The sequence below is a fragment of the Belonocnema kinseyi genome, chromosome 1, assembly GCF_010883055.1.
Source record: "Belonocnema kinseyi isolate 2016_QV_RU_SX_M_011 chromosome 1, B_treatae_v1, whole genome shotgun sequence".
Classification (NCBI taxonomy): domain Eukaryota; kingdom Metazoa; phylum Arthropoda; class Insecta; order Hymenoptera; family Cynipidae; genus Belonocnema; species Belonocnema kinseyi.
In genome coordinates, this window is record NC_046657.1 from 53,052,860 (window position 1) to 53,062,730 (window position 9,871).

The following is a 9,871-nucleotide window of genomic DNA, read 5'->3' on the forward strand; positions in this document are numbered from 1 at the left end:
CCCCACCCCCCTACAAATATAGGAAACACCACTACCCACCAACTGTATTTTCGAGAGTTTTGACACTCTTAAACATGTATTCTGAGGTTAGCTCGGGTTTATTATGGTTTTCGGGGTCACCGAATATAAATCTGGCGTCCTTTGACTTTTATCGCGTCAGGTTCAAGGTCATTGGAAGGTCAAATCGAGAGAAAACGGTCAAAAAATCCAAAAAAATACGTTATAGGTTTTTGGAGTCGCTAATTACGAATCTGGCATCCGTTGAACTCTATCGCTTCAGGTTCAAGGTCATTTGAAGGTCAAATCTAGAAAAAACGGTAAAAAAATAAAAAAATATATTTTATAGGTTTTTGGGGTCGCTGATTACGAACCTAGTGTCCGCTGACCTTTATCGCATAATCAGCGACCCCAAAAACCTATAAAATATATTTTTTAAATTTTTTTACCGTTTTTTCTCGATTTGACGTTCAAATGACCTTGAACCTGAAGCGATAGAGTTCAACGGATGCCAGATTCGTAATTAGCGACTCCAAAAACCTATAGCGTATTGTTTTTTGATTTTTTACCGTTTTCTCTCGATTTGACCTTCCAATGACCTTGAACCTGACGCGATAAAAGTCAAAGGACGCCAGATTTGTATTCGGCGACCCCGAAAACCATAGTAAACCCGAGCTAACCTCAGAATACATGTTTAAGAGTGTAAAATCTCTCGAAAATACAGTTGGTGGGTAGTGGTATTTTCTATATTTGTAGTGTGGTGGGGGTGGCTGGGGGGTGGAGGGTAGTCCGTTTATCGTGCAATCGACTCGGGATACTTATAAGATACTACCATGATTTTTTCGACCTGAGTTCGACTTGAATTGACCCCAATCAAGAAATGCTGAAGTCGAAAAGTTCGACTTGAGCATGTCTCAGGTTTGAGACGGAGCCAGACTGTAAGTTATGTCTTGGAGACAAGTTTCTATGTCTTGAAAATATCAATTTATCTCTTGAGTCGCATTTTTATGACTCCAGCACGAGCGGTTTATAACGTCGAGTGTATACCTGTCCTAACCAAAAGGGCCATTTGTGTGAAACTTTTTTGACGATGATACCTAAAATGTTGTTTGTTTTTACTTTTTTTTAACGGCTTAGGAGATCCTTCTAGAAAGTTACAATTTTTATATTTTTGAAGAAAATTTGTAAGGTTTATACTCGTTCAGACCACAGATTCTGAATTTTTTATTTAAAAATATCTAATTTAATAATTGTAAATTATTCATCCATCAATTTTAATCTTATGTAGGAGCCGAAGAAGGTTCGACCATCTCAGCCAAGACAAGGCTCGACTTGAGACAAGCAAACGCCGTCTTAACTGTCGTGGCCATAAAAGTAAGAGGAAGGCCTATGTCTCGGCTCAGTTTTGAGACGCAGCCAGACATCAATGTCTTGGAGAGGAACTCAAGACATAACCAAGTCGAACTCAAGTCGAAGAATTTTTACTCGGGAAGGTATCCAAGTGCATATTTTTTTCTGATTTTCCGTTTTATATAATTTGTTACAGAAAAAGATTCGTCAATAGGAAATTGTGTTTCTTATAATATTTTTTAAAAACATTTCTCATTAATACGATTACGTGATCGGGTTCAAAAAAGAGCTCCACCCCATGTCTTTGTCCGTGATATTTTTTTGACAAGCCCCCCCCTCCCCCTCTCCCTTGGCCGATTTCTTCATCTCGCCCTTTAGCTTTCTAATTTTGTATAAACTATGATGTTTAAATTTGGCTAAAAAGGTTTAAAAAATAAATTTGAAAATGTGTGAAGAGTAATTCTAAATTCTGAGATTAATTATTTTCTTCAAGAAAGAAACCGTTGCTCGCATGTTGTAAAAAAATTCAGTGGAATGTACAAATTTTTTGAGCGAATATAAAATCATTTAATCAAATATTATTAATAAATATTAAGCTTCTCATCGAATAAGATTTGAACCCCAGCTGAAACAAAGAATTTAAACGATAGGGTGGTTTAAGAAATTAGGTTTTTTAAAGTTTTTTTTCCTAAATTTCATAATTTTACAAAAATCTGAGTAGTGATACATAAATAAGTTTAACAAAAAAATAAAATAGTTTAAGATTTTCAGCTTAATTGAAACAACTGAAAGCTGATTTCGATAGTTACAAATAGCCTAAGTGACATACAGAAAAATTTTTCCTCATATTATTTTTCTTCGAAATGACGACATTGAATTTTTTACTTACTAAATCGTTTTTCTCATTCTTTATTCACGTTGTGTATCTAAATTCGCAAGAACTATTTGTTTAATCTAAAAAAAAAATTTATTAGCAGGAGATCATTAGATTCCACAATCGATTCGGCTTTGTATTCGTTATTTTTTTCATTGAATATTGTTCAGGAAAATCAAATTATATTAAATTAAAAATAATTGAGCGATTTTGCTAAAAACTTCATTATTTTATTAAGAATTTAACTATTTTCTGGAATATTCTTTATTATGGATGTTAATAAACGTTTAAAAATTCGATTATTTACATGCAAATCTATTTTTCTAAGTGAAAAATTCGAAACTTCATCTTTTCTGCTTTGAAAATTCAACTGCTTTGTAAAAACGTTATTTAATCATGTTTATCAGAATTGGACTTTTCTTCAAGGCTTTAATTATGCCATTGATAACAAATTTTTTTCAGAAAGTTTGTAAACACAAAACAGTTGCGTCATTTTTTTCTGATGTTTTAATTTCTTCTTCACGCAAGATTTACTCTAATTTTTAAATTGCCTTGTTATTGATTGAATCTAAATGAAATCAAATTGATGTGTTTTTCAGATTATTTAGGTTCCCACTGGGTTATTTAGGTTAATATTTTTTTGCTTTGTTAAGGTCAATGAAAAATTTCAAAGCACTGAAGAATTATTAACAAAAAGGCGACTTTTACAACATTCTTGAATTTTGCACAAAGCAGATTAATTTTTTACCAAATAGTTGAATTTTTGACCAAAAACATTTATTTTCAAAAGAACGTATTAATTTTTAGCCGAAAAGATTCATGTTATATTTTAAAAACTGATTAATCCAATAAAATACACGAATGAACTTTTAACTATTTATTTAAATTTTTCAACTTAAAATGAAAATATGATTTTTTAATAAAATATGTAAATATTCGACCTGCGAACAATCATTGATCTGCACTTTTTGCATATGATTGGAAGCTGTACTAACTTAAACAATTACATTATTAAAGAAATGGCCATTTCAGAGAAAAAATGTAATCAATAAACTTGTAAAGTTATTAACTTAAAATTTGAGCCAAAAATAACTTCAAAATGTAGACACGTATTTTAAAATAAGACAGAATTTCTATTAAACCATAAACCATTTCTTTAAGTCAATGAAATATCAATTCTGAGCGCGTATTTATATTTTTTATTAGAAACACTTGAACTGCTGAATTTATAAAAAATTTTAAATTCAAATTTCGCAGTGTAAGCCTTTGTTTAAAAAGCTTAAAGTTTAAAATAGTTCAAATTTGAGAATTTTAATTTGGAGTTCTATTTTAAATAATTCAAATGAAAAATTTTTTTCTTAAAGTGAACGTGAAAAAGTTTCACGAACCCGGAAAAACTTATAAATATAGACCGCATCATCTACTAAAATGAGCTGTTTACAAACCTAATCTACTCAAACTTAATTGACTCAATTTCCAAATAATCGTTTTGAAATGTGTGTAGTATTAAAGGATATTAATTTCGTGAAAAAATTATATTAATAAAGTTAAAACTGTAAAGCAATATTTGCAACAAGTCTCGAATAACAATTTATTTTTTCGATTTAATCTTTTCTCAGGTTATTTGAATATAATCTTTCTCGGTTAACGGGAAACGAATCTAGAAAATTTATAATGACGTCTTTTTTAGTTCAAAGTATTTTATGACAGTTTTGGGAAACATCAGTTCGAAACTTCAAAAAATCAGGATTTGTATAACTTTGAAAAAAAAGTTTAAGTGGTTTTAAAATATTCGAAGACGCGTGAACAAGTTTAAAGATTCCCAGATAGATTTTAACTGGATTAAAATTTTACAGATTCTTCTTTTGATATTGTGTGAATCATATCAATTGTTTAAAATGTTTTAAAATATATTTTTAAATAAATTTTTCAAAATAAAAAATCAGCTAAATTTTTCCCGGAAATCTTACGAAAATATTTGTATTATCTTCCGTCCGTTCAAAATTCTTAAAAAGTTGTTGCATTTTATATTTGGCAAATTTGTTATAAATCAGCATTTGTTTTACATTATAAACATTTTCAAACAATATTTTATTAGTTACAACTATTTTAAAAGCTTTAAGCATTTTTTAAAATGATTTATATTTTCCCCAAAATTTTCGCAAAATATTTCAAAACTTAATAATTTTCCTTAAAATTTTTTAGATTATTTTTTTATGTACCCTGCTCATAATTATATCATAATACTTCATATACGCTCTATGAAATAAATAAAATAATCAATATAATGCAAACTCTTAATTGCGGAAGTACTTCTAGAAAGTTCTGGAAAGTAAAATTAATACAGTATTACATAAAACGCCTCTTCGGGTCGGTCCGGTTTAATAAAGTGCTAATTAAACTAAAATTAGTTCATTAATTTTGGCGATCCTACCTTCGACTCATTGAGACGCAACACTTTATTGAAAATTGAACATTTCTTTTTAATTTCTTGAATTCTGCTTGAATATTCTCTTGAAATTAATTTAAGGGCATGTGATACTTTGTCGTATGGCCAATCGGGTACATATTCTGAGGTTAGGATCAGTTTACAGCTGTTATTCCGATAATTTGGGCCTCTGTCGTACCGATGCTGCCGGTAGCACTCAAGAATAGTTATGGGAGAGAATCGATAATTTGCTAAATAGAAATTTAAAAAAATAATAATTCTTTTAAAATCTTTTAGAATTTTTAAGTCTTAAACTAAAACGTCGGGGTCCCTAATAAACCCCAAGGCGACTAAAACGTGAATGCGCTAGAGTAGAGTGATTCCAGGGGCTTTTCGTATTTGTTATTTCAGTGTTTCTGGATCACATCCCCTCTTTATGACTTTTTATTACCTCTGGCCTCCCTTTGTTCCACATTCTCGTCATCGATGATGAAGAAAGTGTTCGAATTGTCTGAAATTTTAGACAACAACATTCAAATGTCAAATAAACGACACGAAATACGAAAAAAGTGTTTAAGAGAATTTTAGCTTATAAAAAATCATTCCAAATTCATTTCGACCATTTTTCAATAGGAATTACTATTTTGGTTTCGTTTATCGAAAATACTATGAAAAAAGCCGAAATTTCTAATTTAGAGCCAATAAACTATGCAAAATATGGCGGAATGTTTGGGACGAATTTCATCGTTTAAAAATTCTTAAATTATTTCTTTCTAGAAGTTTTTGAGAGACCTACATCGTTTTTAATTTATTCATAAAAATTTTTATGAGAAGATCTGAAATTGTAATATTATGCCAATGTCTCATTTCGTATTTTGTAGACTGTAGAGCAGATAATCAGCTTACTCGTGAATAGATGTTGAATTAAAAAATACTTATTTTAATGCTTTTAGAGAATTCGAAAAAAAGACAATTATAAAATTCTATTTCGAATAGTTGACACGTAAATGTAAGTTATTTAAACAAGATCAATTAATAATAAAAGATTTCAATATTATAGAGGAGACGGCTCGAAAATGCCATAGGGCTTGAATATATCACACTTGGATTTCTGAAGAAGTAAAACGTGTACTCCGTTCGGAATACAAAGAAACACTTTAATAGCCCTCCCTTCTTTAGTCCTTCCAAGAATCGAAGGCGCGCCACAGGTATGTGTAATAGGAGCAGCGCGAGGTGCGCAAGGACTGTGGTTGTCACTTAGATGAGCAATCAGGCGTGAAAAAACTAAAGCAGAGCAAGCTATAATAAGTTAGTTCCCACCCGCCGTCAGCCCTCAAAATTGGCGCTATAGAAGAGTTTCACTGTAGTAGAATTTGAATACTCTCTAGTCCAGTAGAAGAAAGTGTAAGTTCCATTGTTCGATGTGCATTATTCGAAACGTGAGATAAAAATATATAAAAACGATCATCCTCATGTTTATTTTAGATCAGCCTATTCCTATTTATTATCTTTTAAAAGGTGTTTTATTAATAAATGTTGTTTGTATTAGTACAGTAGGGTTAGTAAAATAGCATTGCAAAGAAGATATTGAGACGCTTCTCTTGAAATGTTATGCTCTTTAGACATAAATATTTGGTAGGAAGTGGCTCGAACATAGCACACTTCTTTTTACCGAAAAATCAAATTTTGACATTATTTAACTTTCTGAATGCCAGAGGGAATGTTGGGTAGAGTGTACTACCTGCAATGAATGATCCTAGAGTTGATGCATTGAAGCATTATCAACCCTATGGATGTGCGACTATTTTCAATAAGTTTGCTGTATATTGTAGTCTTAAAAATTATTTAAATAAATAATGGCACACCGTTCACTTAATTGATGCAAGCTTCTGTTAAAAAAAATAAGAATCCAACATCCAAATTTGGACCACGACAAATAAGCAGAAAAAAGCTCCTATTGTAATCTGATAAAATAAAAAAATAAAATAATGTTTAGCCAGGCCAAGGTTTTAGTAACCGTGTGATAGTAAAAACAAATGGGGCAAATTTTAAAAGATGTTGAATCAAATATACGCAAAGTTCCGATTTTGGAACAATAGGATTTCCGAAACAGGATTTTTTCTAATGATTATAATTTTGAATGATTATCCGAAAATCCGCTAAGAGAATAAAAAATAGACACTTTTAAGATATATACTACAAAAAAGAATTTTCTTCCTTCCAGTTCTATGACGACCATAACAATAAAAAGTATCCCTTCTTCAAATTCAGGAAGAATTATAAATCAACACTGCCTCTCCTCCAAATCAGTAACAATATATATATTTTTAATTATTCTCCTCTAATTTAGAAAAAAAAAACGAAAATAAACAATTCTTTTCTCAAACACAATAAAAATTTTGAAAATGAAAAATGGCCTCTTCCAAATAAGAACATTTAATTTCTTTTACACTTTTTAAGAAACAAATTTGGTTGTAATTATTTGTAAGGAAAGTTCCTTATTTATATATTATTTATTTAGATTCTTTGGAAAAGGCACGCAGTCTTAGCCGAGATGTCAGTATTTCAATAAACAGACTTTCTAAAAATTTCGTTTTAATCTTTTAGTTAATGAAGACCGTAAGACCTACAAAATTATTCATTTTTAACAATTGCATCGTTAGAAGTTCAAATGCTGCACTCAGAAATTTTTACCATTCAAGGCTTTCTATTTCAAACGACTCAGTTTCAAATTGTTTACTTTCGAATATTAGATGTTTGCGTGTTGAATAGGATGTTTGAATAGGATTTCAAATAAAATAAAAGCGTTTAATCAATGAATCTATTAACTTCAAGTTATTTTCGCATCACAATTATTTTATAAAGTCTATATCACAGATTTCAATTTGCTTCATTATTAAAACTTTCGTTTTGAAAAAGTTGAATTTTCAACGTTAAAATCTCTAAATTTTTAAATTTCAAACAGATTTAAAATGGTATTGTAAAATAATTATTATACCATTTTTAAAATTCAAAATGCAGTTTAATTTTAAAATCAATTATTAATTTATATTGATTTATTTTAAAATCCTTTCAATTCAAAATTTTCATTCAAAAGTGAACACATAAAATCAAAAACTGTGAAGTAAAATATTTTGAATTAAGGGTTGTAAACCTAATGATGTAGTAATTAAAACAGTTAACAACTGAACTTAACGTTTAAAAAAAATTAAAATAGAATTTATTTTTATTAAAACATATCATGTGATGTTTTTTTTTATATTACTCATTTTAATCATTTCTAAAAAAAAAAAATTGCATGAAATTATTTAAAAAAATAATTGTTTAACCATTTTTTCCAGTATGCAAGGATAATTAAATCGGTCAAATACATTTTGAGTTATCTTCCGGGCAATAATGCGTACCTGCGACTCTGAAACTTTTACAGCCTGTTTTTTGGGATGACAAGCTTCCAGTTTGGCAAAAAAAAATCAATTTTCATAGGATTATTTCCATCAAAACATAGAAACTAAAAAAGACTTGATACCTAATAAAAAAATTAACTGCGTTCTACATCTGCTCTAAGAGTACGTAAAATATAGAATATTTAAAATTGCATTGAAAATTCAGAATTTAGGATGTTCACATTGCCATATTTGTTATATTTAATATAATTACTCATTTTTCAGGAGCTTAGAACAGAATTTCTTCCTGAATACATTTTATTTAAAATATGAATATGTTCAATATACTCTGATAAAATTTAAAAAAGCAATTTTGTGCAAAAATGGACTTGAGAGATCCCTAATTTTTTTTTTTTTAAACAACGATAATATTTAGAGGACATTTTGATACCAAAAGGAACAATCTGCAGGGCAGATATTTTTGAAAAAAGCCTTTTTTGGACCACGCTTTATTTATTCCTAGTTTTTTAACACTTTTAATAAACTTAGTTAACTACAATTTAACCATTCACAAATTGACAACGGATATCTTTTAACATATAAAATATCTACAAAATATACTGATTAATAGTTGAAACTTCCGTGATGCTTTCTGAAATGACTTAACAATTACTTTTACATTTTATAAAATAAAAAAAAACTGAAACTTCAGAACTGTAGCTCCATACCAAAAAATTAATTTTTATCTAAAAAAATATGAATTTTTAAAGAAAAAGAATAACGCGCCGCCAAAGAAGATAAATTTTCAACTAAACAGGTCATTTTTAAAGAAAAAAGCGTCAAAAAAATTGTTCAATTTTCATCTTTAGGATAGTTAAATTTCTACTTCCGAAAGTTAATTTTGAATAAATAAAAACAATCAAATCTACAAGAAAATATTGAAATTTCCAACCAAAATAATTAATTTAACAATAAAACGACTAATAGTCCTAAAAAAATATGTTTTAATGAAAAATTGAATAGTTAAATTTTCAGTTGAAAAATAATTATTTACACCAAAAAATGAATGTGTCAAAGAAATATTATATTTTCAAGCAAAAAATTGAATTTGAAAAAAAAAAAAATTTACTTTTTAAACCAGTAATTTTCTACTGAAAACAGAAATTCTAAATTTTTAACATTAATTTTAAAACAACAAAACAAAAACGAATCTTAAACAAAATAGATGATTTTTCAACGGAAAATGGTTTCATTGTCATTTCAAAAAATAAACTTACAACCAAAAAAATGCTTTGAGTAAGTTTGAGAGATAATCAGATATTTGGAATCGATTAAAAAATAATTAAAACTTGTAAAAGTTTGTTAAGAATTTTATAGGGTTTCACGATTAGAAGGACTAGAAGGTCTACCAGGGTGATGATTTTTCAAAAATTTCAGTAAAAGTTTGGGCTGTTAAAAATTATTTTCAGGAATTTAAGTCATTTCAAAGGTATTAGAAATATGAAAATACTTGCAAGAATTTCAGAAAATTTATCAAATATCTCTTGATTTTTTCCAAACCTCTAAATGTTCTAAACTTTTTTTAAGAGGACTCGAATTTTTCTTAATATTTTGTAAAATCTTATGAAATAAAAAGCTTTAAATTCCTCTAGGTTTTTTTTTGACACGTATCTTTTCATGCTATTTTAGGCTGTAATCACAATTTTTGGGATTTTAGAGAAAAGGCCGAGAAGTTATTAACTTGGTCTCATTTTCTTTTTTCGTGTGTGAACACTTTAAGAAATCTTTAATGTCTTAAAATGCTTATCAAAATATTACAAAACTTAAATTTCACAATTT